Raw genomic sequence first — 13,808 nt, forward strand, 5'->3', positions numbered from 1 at the left:
ACCACAGTTTGTGAGACTGAAGGGTTGTGAGTCTAACCAGGTAGTCAGCAGCACAGGAGCACCACAGGGGACTGTACTCTCACCATTCCTTTTCACTCTGTACACCTCAGACTTCCAGTACAAGACAGACTCCTGTCATCTGCAGAAATACTTGGATGATTCTGCAGTCGTGGAGTGGATCAGAGATGGACAAGAAGCTGAGTACAGAAAGATGCTGGACCGCTTTGTGGCATGGTGTGGAAACAATCATCTCATCTTGAACGTGAATAAAACAAAGGAGATGATTGTAGATTTTAAGAGAAACAGGAATAGGTCAAACACTATTTCCATCATGGGAGAAGAAGTGGAGGTGGTGGAGGAGTATAAATACCTTGGTGTTCACCTGGACAACAGACTGAAGTGGAGATGCAACTGTGAAGCTGTTTACAAGAAGGGACAGATCATTGTGCAAAGGATACTTCATAAAATGAAGAACATTATGGAGAACCCTGAGCATCCTCTTCATGAGACTGTCCTACAACAACAGAGTATCTTCAGTCAGAGGCTTCTTCAGATCTGCTGTAAGACGGAGCGCTACAGGAGATCCTTCCTGCCCACAGCCATCAGCATCTACAACGGCTCTTTGAAGAAAACTGAATATGAGCTACAACAACATTTAATTTCCCTTTGGGATTAATAAAGTATTTTTGAATTTGAATTTCTGTTGTTATTCCTCTGGTGGTGTGAGGTAAGTGAGAACAGGGAGCAGAACATGAAATATATGCCTAAGCTAGCCATATTCTCTGCTTTTAGTCAAATCTTTGGCTAGAAAAAAACACATTTTATGTGTTAACTGAATAAAGAGTAAAGGAGCTGTAGACACCTGCAGTAGCAGGAGCTATCACAATTTCAAGTCTTACAAGTCATTTGACCAATTATGTAATCTATTAAGAATAATAACAAGAGTAATAATATTTTTATTTTCATTATGGATCAGCAAACTCATCCATACTTAAAGAATATGCAGATAATAATGTTAACCAACTGCAACAGTACAAACCTGCTTTTACAACATTTCATGATTAACATCAGATCATCAAAACAACAAAAATAATTGATATCACAGTATAAAATTGAATTTAGTAATAAAGTTAATTTCAAAAGACATGATTATGGTTCTGCTATCTGCCAGCTTGCATGTACTAGTTTGCTTGTAGTTCAGGCTCAAACAGAGAGACTTAATCATCATCTTACACATAATAACCAGAGGAAATTAGTCAATTTGTATAAGGGAAATGCTGGTTTCAAGTCAAAGGATTCAAGTCGCTGAGAAGTCACAAGTCATTGCTGTGGAAGTCTAAGTCAAGTCAAACGTCTTTTATAATTTTCTTGAGTCTGAAGTCATTAAATTTGTGACTAGAGTCTGACTTAACTCTAGTCACATGACTTGAGTCAACACCTCTGCTGTCTGTGGACATATGTTAACAACATTATAGCATCAGAACTGTGAAGGATGTAGGCTCGGCTCGGTACTTTATATTTGGGTCACTGAAGTCAATAAGGCTGAAATCGAAGATGTGTAATCATTCTGGAACAGCAACATCAAACTTTTTCAAGGTGGCAGATAGGTTGGTTTTACATGGTTATATTCCAAAATTGAACATTTTGGTCAACATGCAAAATGTTATATATGGTGGAAAAGCAACACTGCTCTACAAATGATCCTAAACACATCATTCCCACCGTGAAACATGGAGGTGGCAGCATTGTGCTGTGGGGATGCTTTCTTCAGCAGGGACATAGAAGCTGATCACAGTTGATGGAAAGCCTGATCGAGCTAAACAGCAATCCTGGCAGAAAGACTGTTAGAGGCTACAGAAGATCATTTCAACGGTTCTTTTGAACGGCTCTCTGAAGTAAACGGATCCTGGAGATTCGTAAATGCGGCAGACATCAACGTTGAAGTCAAAACTTACCTAGAAGCCAGCCATAGCTGCCCCAGCTTGGAGTTTGTTTCCAAAAGTACAATTCCGCAATATAAGGAGACGCGCCACTACAATTGTTAGGCATATTTGCGCATCACAAATGCGTTGCATATTTATGGAATGAAAATGCTTCCTGTTCATAAAATTCAATTCAATTCAAAAATACTTTATTAATCCCAAAGGGAAATGAAATGTTGTTGTAGCTCATTATGAAGGTTTCTTCAAAGAGCCGTTGTAGATGCTGATGGCTGTGGACAGGAAGGATCTCCTGTAGCGCTCCGTCTTACAGCAGATCTGAAGAAGCCTCTGACTGATGACACTCTGTTGTTGTAGGACAGTCTCATGAAGAGGATGCTCAGGGTTCTCCATAATGTTCTTCATTTTATGAAGAATCCTTCTTTCCACAATGATCTCCAGAGATTCTAAAGGAGTCCCCAGAACAGAACCAGCCTTCTTCTTTATCAGCTTGTTGAGCTTTTTTAAGTCCCTGGCTCTGATGTTGCTTCCCCAGTAGATGATGGTAGAAGAGATCACACTTTCCACAACAGACTTATAGAAGATATGCAGCATCTTGCTGCAAACACCAAAGGACCTAAGCTTCTTCAAGAAGTACAGTCTGCTCTGTCCCTTCTTGTAGATGGCTTCACATTTGCAAGCATTTTTATTTACAGACGGTGCCCTTATAGCAATATAAGTGCAGTCGATAGCCCCGATCACATTTGGAAATAGGCTCCTCGCTGTGAATTACAATTTGTCAGTCAGTCATTTTCTACCGTTTATTCCATAGTGGGTCGCGGGGGATCTGGTGCCTATCTCCAGCAGTCTACAGGCGAGAGGCGGGGTACACCCTGGACAGGTCACCAGTCCATCGCAGGGCAACACTAATACAACCATACACACACTCGTTCATTTACCTAAGGGCAATTTAGAGTAACCAATTAACCTAACAGGCATGTCTTTGGACTGTGGGAGGAAGCCGGAATACCCGGTGAGAACCCATGCATGCACGGGGAGAACATGCAAACTCCATGCAGAAAGAATTGAACCCAGGGCCATCTTGCTGTAAGGCAACAGTGCTACCAACTGCGCCACCGTGCAATTTGATTCCTGCCTTTTCAGCCCCAGTGCAGAGGAATTTTACATATTTGGGTAACAAGGCCGTCCCATACAGCTGGCATGGCACATGGTTGTGAAATACCCAATTGGTCAGCCAGCCCCTTTGCACTTGTACCAGCAACGCACGGGTCCTCCTTGTTACCCTCTTTAACGCAGCTGCCTGTTCCCTGCAGAGCTCCATGATGATTGCTCTGGGCAACCTAAACCGGCTAATAAGCTATTTATTATCATGTACCAGCAGGTCAGTACGATCTCTGAACACACGATCCCTCCAACTTCTTCAAATGGAGATGTCCTCCAGCTGTGCCAAAGCTTCCGTCGTTCCACAATTACGCGCATCATTATGCAGATATTTATGGACATGTGTAATTGTCTCCACCTGGTCCACCTTATTATGAATGTACCCATTAGGTAATTTACATGCATTTTTTGCGCATCGGCGCACAGATCGATGCCCGTTCACGTCTATACGTGACAAAAAGAGTAATATTTACATGTTGGAATCCTACTGAGGTTGTTTACATAACGTTTTGTGTGCATTGCATTATTTTATGAATTTAAATGTGGTCCAGTTTTATCATTCAGATTTAAACCATCAAATCTCAAACTCATTAAAAACATCAGGTTGGATGCTCCTTGAGTTAATAAAGGTCATATTTCAGTGTATTTATGCGAGTTTTAGAACATTTTAGAAGTTTGTTACTGTCAATTCAAAAAGTTTGCATGACTGTTGCACATTTTCACACTATGTTCCTTTTTTATAAATCCCGAGTTGTGCGTGAAACATTGCGCAGCCAAGTTTTTGTGCATAGGCACCGTTTATACGCGGGGCCCCTGGTGAACACATGAGTGGGTGGAAATGACAGAACAGACTAAGTTTTAAGGTTAGAGGCAAAAAAAAATAAAATTTATTCTGTGTTTTGCACTTTGAAGTTTTCTAAACCTTCATGGGTATGATTCAATGAGGCATATGAAATGTTTAAATATTTAATTCCAAGCTGTAAAGTGACAAAATGGTAAAAAGGTTAATGGAGTCGGAAGAAAACATGTTAGGCGGTATTCCTGAATATGTTCAGTAAAACAAATATCTCAGTTTTTTATGTCGGAAGCAGAAATGAGTTTAGTCAGTATCTGTCTCTGTTGTAGAAAGTGGTTGGAGTTGCTGCTGTGTGTTTTTCTGGGTGTGGGTTGTTTAATCAGGCTTACGTGCAGCAAACACCTGGTTAAACTTGTAAAAGACAAATATTTTTCATGTATGTAGTGGACATACTGTATGTATACATCACTTGCCTTTGTGGGCCCATTGATAGAGCATTTTATTGTCTTCTTGTCATTATACTGCAGTCATTCACAAAGATGTTTCTGTGCCTCTGCTGCACATGTGGGACCCATGAATGCAGATGTTACTTCATGCACGCATAGAGAAATGCTCAACTAACCTTTAGAGGCATCTCTGAACCGCTTCATGTTGCAGTGGGAACATCAGTTCTAAAAATGGAAGCCTTTGAGCTAAAAATAGCTCTTAAGATCAACCAGCATCATTTAGTCTTTGCTAACTCTTGCATTTGCTCATGGTTAATTCAGAGAACAATGCCATTCATAACTCTAACGTCCTTCATTTATGGCTGTGAATCCACCGTGGCACACAACAAGCACACTGCTGTAAGACTATGCTGTAGTCAATTTGCATTAAATTCTCATCAGTCAGGATGCAAATAAAATTAATCCTTCATGGGATCGTTGGCCTCAGTGATAGTGTTAGAAATTAAGCCACTGCCTCAAGCTTCAAAGAGAGACAATATTATAACTCTCTATAACTCTAATGTGACCTGAACAATAATCACTGTTCTTTTCCTAGCTCATTATATAGCATTGCTTGAATCAGCAACATAAAGCCAATCTTTTATTCCTTTCATACCAATATTCAGCATCCAAAAAAGGGGCAGCTCCCAAATTCTCAGCAATATTCAGTTTCTCAAAAAATGCATTCATGCAAACCTAGAGAGGTCAGTTGGCTCTGTACATTTTTGCTTTCACCTGATCAGTCACTTTTTGTTTCAGTCTTTTATTTTCAGTAAAGAATTGCTTTTTGTTTTTCTGTTTCTTTTGCATAGTAATTGGTTATATAAACCGTGCCTCATGCTTCCACCCTGATATCCATCTGCTTCTTCCTATCCCTACATGTTTAACACAAACACACATTTAGGTACCTCAGCTGTCAAATACCATACGTCAGTAGGGACTAATTCTTTACCTCAAAGGGTGGAAAGACAGTCATGAAAACCAAAAATAGCTAGAAATAAGCTGTGAATTTGGAAATAAAACATTAGTTCTCTTACATTATTCCTGATTGATTATAACTCTGGATAAATAATGTATGTGACCAATCAAGGTGTTCCTGTGCTGTGAAAGAGTGTGATTAGTAAAAAAAAACACAACCCAGTCTCTAAAACAGAAATCCTTATAATACAGCCTGCAGAGTGTCTCATTTTCTCTGAAATGGCTTCTGCTATGCTGTGCTATTGATTGAATAATCATTTTTGTTGAATTACAAGGAGAAAAAAAAACAGTTGTGCATTTAAAAATATTTTTTAGGTTGTCATTCATATTGGTTTTTTAAGATTTCTTGTAAAGAAAGATGTCTGAATCAAACAGGAAAGGAGCTGCTTGAAGCAGCCAGAGGTAGTGGATTATCAACCAACTAGGTTAGAAAGAGGACAACAGGTAAGAACAAGAATATTAAGATTTTATATAGTCAACATTTAGCTGTTTAGTAGTCCACTTATGTTGAATTTTACAAGCAACCAGTTCAAGAGCTATTAATGATACGATGTACTGTTGTTAAATTTAGATTAATTGATAGCTAATTTCTTGCCTCTAGAATGAATATGATAGGTCAGATGAGATGGAGACAGAAATAACAAGAGACACTGAGCTACAGTCAACACAGGGAGGATGAGACAATGAGGAAAAAGAACAGACTGAAGAGGAGAAAAGATGAGCGAAATAAGAAAATGTTTATAAGTACAAAACACAAACACACACAAATAGAAGAGGTTTACCCTAAAGTTTGGTGGTCAGTTAGCAGTGTCAGTAGGCTTTATGTTTTCTCTTGGTGACACATAACACTAAGGTAATGTGTGTCAACAACTCATTTTGGTTTTATTGTATGCAGTTTCATGTTAAAGTTTGATGCAACTGTGCTGCTCTGAATGGACCATTTTCACCTTCACTGTAAGCACAGAACATCCAGGCTGCTTTATTTATCATTAGGGTCTTTATTATAGTACACTAAAAGGTTGTATTGTGACTCTCTGTTTATATTTTTAACAGTGTAATTGTGTAAAAAAACAAAATACGTTCAGTAATCTAGCTCTCTAATTTACATATTCTGCTCATGTGTAGCTTTGAATGTCTCAGTACTTCTCTATGATGAAATGAGTCCTGCAGAATGAAATACAGATCACAATAAAATATTTAATTCACATCTGCATGTTGTTGTGTTCTATATTATAGTTTTCCCTGCATTTTATTTAACTATTGCATTGTTTACTTTTTTGTAATACATCATAGTACATTGAAGTGTAAAAGCTGTGTGAGGTTCTTGCTAATATTCTGCCCTAGAATCCGGTTATGTGTCCCCTTTTTTTTTACTGCCCCTGCACCTGCCCCTTTTATGGTCTCTGCATGGCCCTGCTTTCTAAGGTGTTCTGCAGGGCATTCACTCTCTAACTGATTGTATTCATGCTCTTCTAATGACTGGTGTGTTTGATTTGTTGTGTTTGTGTTTGCCTTTGTATGACCTCTTCTAATGGCAATGGTTGTGGTTGGGCATGTCTGCACCTCAGGCTATGCAGTGAACTATCTTTGCTTTTTACCCTCAATTGCACTGACAGCCCTGAATTTGTGATTTAATTTCTGTTTTTCTTACAAAGACTAATCCACTCAAGTTCAATCCTGTTGGCTAAAACAAACTGTGGTGTACGACAAGAGTATGACTGGTATGTCAGTTTACGTCCGTGCCTTCACCTTGTTCTTTCTCTGAATACCACAAACAGAAGGTCCTTTAAATAATTGCAGAATTGGCTCAGAAAAGTGTTACATCAGATTCTAAATTATTGAAAATATTTTTTAATGTGAAATATTCCTTAAACAAATTGGCCCAAGTCACCTCTGAGCTGTGAATGAAAAAATGTTCTAGAAGAAAAAATCTTGTAAGAATGTTGACTGGTCCTCGTTGCTTACAATAGCGGGCAACTCTTTAGTTTCAAAGTTATACACATGAAGGTCCTGGGTTTGACTCCCGGCCGGGGGTCTTTCTGCAGGGAGTTTGCATGTTCTCCCTGTACATGCATGGGTTCTCTCCTGGTACTCCGGCTTCCTCCCACAGTCCGAAAACATGACTGTTAGATTAATTGGTCTCTCTCTATTGCCTTTAGGTGTGCATGGTTGTTTGTCCTGTGTCTCTGTGTTGCTCTGCGATGGACTGGCGACTTGTCCAGGGTGCACCTCACCTCATGCAGGTAGACCGCAGGAGATGGGCACCAGCTCCCCCGTAACCTGGTACGGAAGAAGCGGGTATAGACAATGGATGGATGGATCTCAGTTTACCACCATAATATATTTATTTATAAAGACATGGTAGACCAAACTGCTGCACAACAGGTAAAACACAAGACAGAGATAAAAACAAATAAAATCCTGAAAACACTAACATAGCACAATAAAATCAGACTAAACACTTGTGTTAAAATCCTATTCATTTGATTGGAGGGAATGAGATGAGGCTTAGGGGTGCAGAAAGTTGGACAAATATGCTGGGGCAAGGCCATTAAGAGACTCAAAACCAAATAAAAGAATTTTAAAATTTATCCTCAAATAAATGGGCAGCCAGAGTGAAGAGGCTAACACCGGAGAGCTGTGCTCTCATTTCTTTGTACCTGTAAAAATTGTGGTGCTGCATGATGGACTAGTTTAAGGTGTGACAGAGTGACCTGGCTAATTCCTGTTAAAAGAAAGTCTCAATAACCTAACCGTGAGGTAATAAAAGCATGGATTACTGATTCCTAGTCACACCTACAAAGGAGAGGCTCAATCCTAGAGAGACATCTAAGATGAAAAAAATATGATTTTACCACAGCATTAACGTCAAACTTAAGGGCTGCATCTATTTTAACACCTAAGTTGGTGACAACAGACTTCAAATGAGCGGCCAGGGTGGAGAGATCAGCACAGAGAGAACTGATGGAACATTTGTGACTGAAAAAACTCACTTCAGTTTTAAAATTAAAATAAAACCATGTGGAATTTAACTTACATCCATCCATCCGTCCGTCCGTCCATCCATCCATCCATTTTCTTCCACTTATCCGGGGTGGGGTCGGGTCGGGTTGCAGAGGCACCAGCCTGAGCAGAGAGACCCAGAGTTCCCTCTCCCCAGCTATTTGGGCCAGCTCCTCCGGGGGAATCCCAAGGCGTTCCCATATGGAAGTAAAATAGTCCCATTAGAATCAGACATTTTTTAGACATTGAACTTATGACACTGAATTGTTATCCTGTGCAATTATGTATGTGAATTTTTTTTTGTACTTAAAATTTGCCAGCAAAAATTCACCTACAAGAATTCGCCTGAAAAAATTCACCTGCAAAAAAAAAAAGCAAAACTGGAAAGAAAAGAGACGCTATACATACCGAAGAACTTCCCGGGTTTGCCGCCGCCATGTTGCCGCTTCTTCCGGTCACTTCAAAACAAGAGCATCTGCGGACAGGGTTGAGGCACTAGCTGTCATCAGGTCAGTCAAACATTTCATTCAGTTCCATTAGATGAAAAAAAATACCGAATCTCAAATGGGTGTTAATAACCTGGTGATTTGTAATAATATATTTTTGGCAGAAAAATCTCATCACTGATCTTCTTCAAGCCACTATCCAGCAAACTGTTAAGAGACTCGCATCTGCCCAAGGCAGTGGTGTGTCACGGGATCAAATAAGCGTAATCTGACTGGCTAAAAGACGCTCGACTCGATCGAGTGCTGATTGCTTTGGCTTGAGTCACCAGAAGGTCAACACATTTGCAGGCAAATTTTTGCAGGTGAATTTTTTCAGGCGAATTCTTGCAGGTGAATTTTTGCTGGCAAATTTTAAGTACAAAGAAAATTCACATACATAATTGCATAGGATAAAAATTCAGTGTTATAAATTCAATGTCTAAAAAATGTCTGATTCTAATGAGACTATTTTACTTCCATATTCCCAGGCCAGCCGAGAAACATAGTCCCTCCAGCGTGTCAGCAGTGATGCGGGCGCTGTACTGGTCTGTCGTGGTGAATAGAGAGCTGAGTCAAAAAGCGGAGCTCTCGATCTACGTTCCTACCCTTATCTATGTTCATGAGCTTAGGGTCATGACCAAAAGAACGAGATTACGGATACAGGCAGCCGAAATGGGTTACCCCCGCAGGGTGTCTGGGCTCTCCCTCAGGGATAGGGTGAGAAGCTCGGTCATCCGGGAGGGAGTCAGAGTAGAGCCGCATCGAGAGGAGCCAGTTGAGGTGCCTCGGGCATCTTGTTAGGATGTCTCCTGGACACCTCCCTGGTGAGGTGTTCTGGGCACGTCCCACCAGGTGGAGGCCCAGAGGAAGACACAGGACACGCTGGAGGGACTATGGAATTTAACTTGTATCCTAAAAATGTTTATATATTTATATTCTGCCAGCAAGATGTTATGGTTAACAAATAACCAATTAAAGACTGTGAGTTTTAGATTGACTTTCCAGGTTTAGACTCTGTTTACTGGATCTCACTTTAACAGATCTGAACAGTTTTTGCATGTTTCTACTGGTATTTTGACAATTTGTTTGATGAGTCTTTAAGGTCATAAAGGCCTCTATATCGTCAGCCTGATCTGTACCTGCATCAACAAATTCAACTTGGGACTCTGGTGGGACCACTCCAATACCTTGATATGTCTTGTCTATGTCTATGTTTTGTGTTTTACTTTGCATTGCAGACTAATATTCTGTAACAACATGCTGTTGTTACAGAATATTAGTAGCATTTTTACATTTCTTTGAGCACTTACGTTCTTCACCCTTAGACATGCTGGTCCCTTTGAGGTGTCACTGTCCAATTAGCTTGAGGCAATGGCAAGAAGAAAATTTCTGCCAAAAATTGCGAGGATTTTGCAATTGCAGCTTGCGTTTCACCCACAAAGAAGGCAGGGGAGTTTGAAGGGCTATATATCGTGTGCAAGAACAGATAAATTTGTTCTTCCTCCCTGGGCACCGATAAATGTCTCTGTTCTTGCAGAGTATGTATTGGCCTTTACTCGAAGATTTCTGCTCTGTATTAGCAGGCTCACAAAGTGCAAAAAACACAGTGACAAATACGCAACACATTGGGCACGGCGCTGATGGTGTAGGGGTTAAGCGTGCGACCATGTGCAGAGGCTATACAGGTCCTTCTCAAAATATTAGCATATTGTGATAAAGTTCATTATTTTCCATAATGTCATGATGAAAATTTAACATTCATATATTTTAGATTCATTGCACACTAACTGAAATATTTCAGGTCTTTTATTGTCTTAACACGGATGATTTTGGCATACAGCTCATGAAAACCCTAAATTCCTATGTCACAAAATTAGCATATCATTAAAAGGGTCTCTAAACGAGCTATGAACCTAATCATCTGAATCAACGAGTTAACTCTAAACACCTGCAAAAGATTCCTGAGGCCTTTAAAACTCCCAGCCTGGTTCATCACTCAAAACCCCAATCATGGGTAAGACTGCCGACCTGACTGCTGTCCAGAAGGCCACTATTGACACCCTCAAGCAAGAGGGTAAGACACAGAAATAAATTTCTGAATGAATAGGCTGTTCCCAGAGTGCTGTATCAAGGCACCTCAGTGGGAAGTCTGTGGGAAGGAAAAAGTGTGGCAGAAAACGCTGCACAACGAGAAGAGGTGACCGGACCCTGAGGAAGATTGTGGAGAAGGGCCGATTCCAGACCTTGGGGGACCTGCGGAAGCAGTGGACTGAGTCTGGAGTAGAAACATCCAGAGCAACCATGCACAGGCGTGTGCAGGAAATGGGCTACAGGTGCCGCATTCCCCAGGTCAAGCCACTTTTGAACCAGAAACAGCAACAGAAGCGCCTGACCTGGGCTACAGAAAAGCAGCACTGGACTGTTGCTCAGTGGTCCAAAGTACTTTTTTCGGATGAAAGCAAATTCTGCATGTCATTCGGAAATCAAGGTGCCAGAGTCTGGAGGAAGACTGGGGAGAAGGAAATGCCAAAATGCCAGAAGTCCAGTGTCAAGTACCCACAGTCAGTGATGGTCTGGGGTGCCGTGTCAGCTGCTGGTGTTGGTCCACTGTGTTTTATCAAGGGCAGGGTCAATGCAGCTAGCTATCAGGAGATTTTGGAGCACTTCATGCTTCCATCTGCTGAAAAGCTTTATGGAGATGAAGATTTCATTTTTCAGCACGACCTGGCACCAGCTCACAGTGCCAAAACCACTGGTAAATGGTTTACTGACCATGGTATCACTGTGCTCAATTGGCCTGCCAACTCTCCTGACCTGAACCCCATAGAGAATCTGTGGGATATTGTGAAGAGAACGTTGAGAGACTCAAGACCCAACACTCTGGATGAGCTAAAGGCCGCTATCGAAGCATCCTGGGCCTCCATAAGACCTCAGCAGTGCCACAGGCTGATTGCCCCCATGCCACGCCGCATTGAAGCAGTCATTTCTGCCAAAGGATTCCCGACCAAGTATTGAGTGCATAACTGTACATGATTATTTGAAGGTTGACGTTTTTTGTATTAAAAACACTTTTCTTTTTTTGGTCGGATGAAATATGCTAATTTTGTGAGATAGGAATTTTGGGTCTTCATGAGCTGTATGCCAAAATCATCCGTATTAAGACAATAAAAGACTTGAAATATTTCAGTTAGTGTGCAATGAATCTAAAATATATGAATGTTAAATTTTCATCATGACATTATGGAAAATAATGAACTTTATCACAATATGCTAATATTTTGAGAAGGACCTGTAGTTCTTATTGTGGCTGTCCCCACAAGTCTCCCCCTCCCTTTGCCCTCTTTCCTGTCTACCTATTGTCGAAAAATGAAAAATAAAAGCCTATAGTGCCGCAAAAAAAACAGACCAAAAAAATTCAAATACAAATACAAAACACACTATGACCTTCGGTCCACCTACCAGGGAGGCCAGGGACGCCTCCACGTGGTGTACAGGCAGCTACCCCACCAGGAGCCAGATCTGGCCCCTAGCCGCCGTAGACCCAGACCCAAATCCGCCCACAACAGCCCAGGCTAGCAGGCCAGACAGGAGGGCACAGTGGTTCAGGACCCAACCCCGCCTCAGTGCTAGTAGCCTCAGCACACCCAACCCAACCCCACCACGACACATCCATACCAGAGCCACTGCCACCCTGATGTAGCACCCAAATGTCCAAAACCTCGGTTCAAGCATGCCCACACTGCTCAGGCCCCAATGCTGAAGCAGCAAAACCCATACCTCCTATGCCACTAAGTGATGTACTTAACCAAACCAATTACACTTTCTTCTGTTAGTATTCCTTAAAAGAAGACATTCTCTCCATAAAAACAAAATATGATAAAATGTTTTTGAAATAAATTATATTTAAACTATTTAATCTTCCAGTTTTTAAGTTTTGTTTTTTGCATTGCTTAAAACTGCATGAAGGGTATGTCATCTGTTCATTTCCAAATTTATTTTTGTGATGTCACCAAGAACGCAAAGTGAGGGGGCAGACTGGGACTGTGTACTAGGCATGCTGATGGGTCTTCACATACTTTTAGCCAAAAGCAACTGACAGTAAAATAGTGCCAGAGAGCATGTAGGTTATGATCTGATTTGGACATGTGTTAGTAAGTGTGAAACCCATTTGGAACATCCTTTGTTCTGTGTTGTGTGTACTGTGAATGATTTCGTTTTGTGTAAGATGAAGGATGGCATTTTGGGTGTTTGTGCAAATTTTGCTCCAAATGCACGGGTAATTAGATCAATGATAGATTTGCTGATGGGAAGTGAGATTGTCAAATGTACTTCTGAAAGCTTAATGTTTTTTCTTAATCAGCTGAGTAAAAGGACCACAGCAGGACGCGTGCCTGAACATGGGCACCAACATTAAAAAACGTTGGTCATAAAAAATGCACCTTTGAAACTTTAAAACAGGCTGATATTTTGAAGCTTCACGTCCTCCAGTAAAGGACGTTATTTTTTTCCCATAATTTAGCCTATGTGTGGTACAAAGTTCATCCCCTGTGATTTAAAATGGCAAAAGTGCAAATGGAAATTCCAGTGCCTGTTAGAATGGCTCCCCCTTTCCTGTCTACACCCCTGTGTTTCCTGTCTGTTGCATGACTAGGTGTTGTTGATGTGAAGATTGGAGCATCTGACACTGCTGGACATATTTGCCTGACTGTGGGAAAGGGTGTTGGTCTCTGGGTCGTTTGCCCACCAAGTACTGATTCTCCACTTTGAGCTTCCTTTGACTCGTTTATAATCTTCTCCCATTTCAGACGAACACAGAGCTCAAGTAGTGATGTCAGCCTAAATGAAAGGCCTCAATGACAATGTTACAAACCCTTTTGGCACAAATGCACTGTGTACTTACTTTTTGTGTTTGTGCATCCCTGTCATAGACACAGCCATTAGTGGTATTAGCAGTAAATGC

At 41.0% G+C, this 13,808-nt stretch overlaps 1 long non-coding RNA gene across 1 annotated transcript; it reads right to left on the bottom strand.

Moving 5' to 3' along the window:
• Positions 1-6,344: 6,344 nt before the first annotated feature.
• LOC124876176 lies at positions 6,345-9,027 on the bottom strand. Its single transcript, XR_007040239.1, has 3 exons — positions 8,772-9,027; positions 8,398-8,533; positions 6,345-7,640 (listed from the first exon to the last, which is right to left on the bottom strand). It is a non-coding gene; the product is annotated as an uncharacterized LOC124876176 (long non-coding RNA).
• Between the last annotated feature and the right edge of the window lie 4,781 nt (positions 9,028-13,808).

Source organism: Girardinichthys multiradiatus, chromosome 11 (assembly GCF_021462225.1).
Source record: "Girardinichthys multiradiatus isolate DD_20200921_A chromosome 11, DD_fGirMul_XY1, whole genome shotgun sequence".
Classification (NCBI taxonomy): Eukaryota; Metazoa; Chordata; class Actinopteri; order Cyprinodontiformes; family Goodeidae; genus Girardinichthys; species Girardinichthys multiradiatus.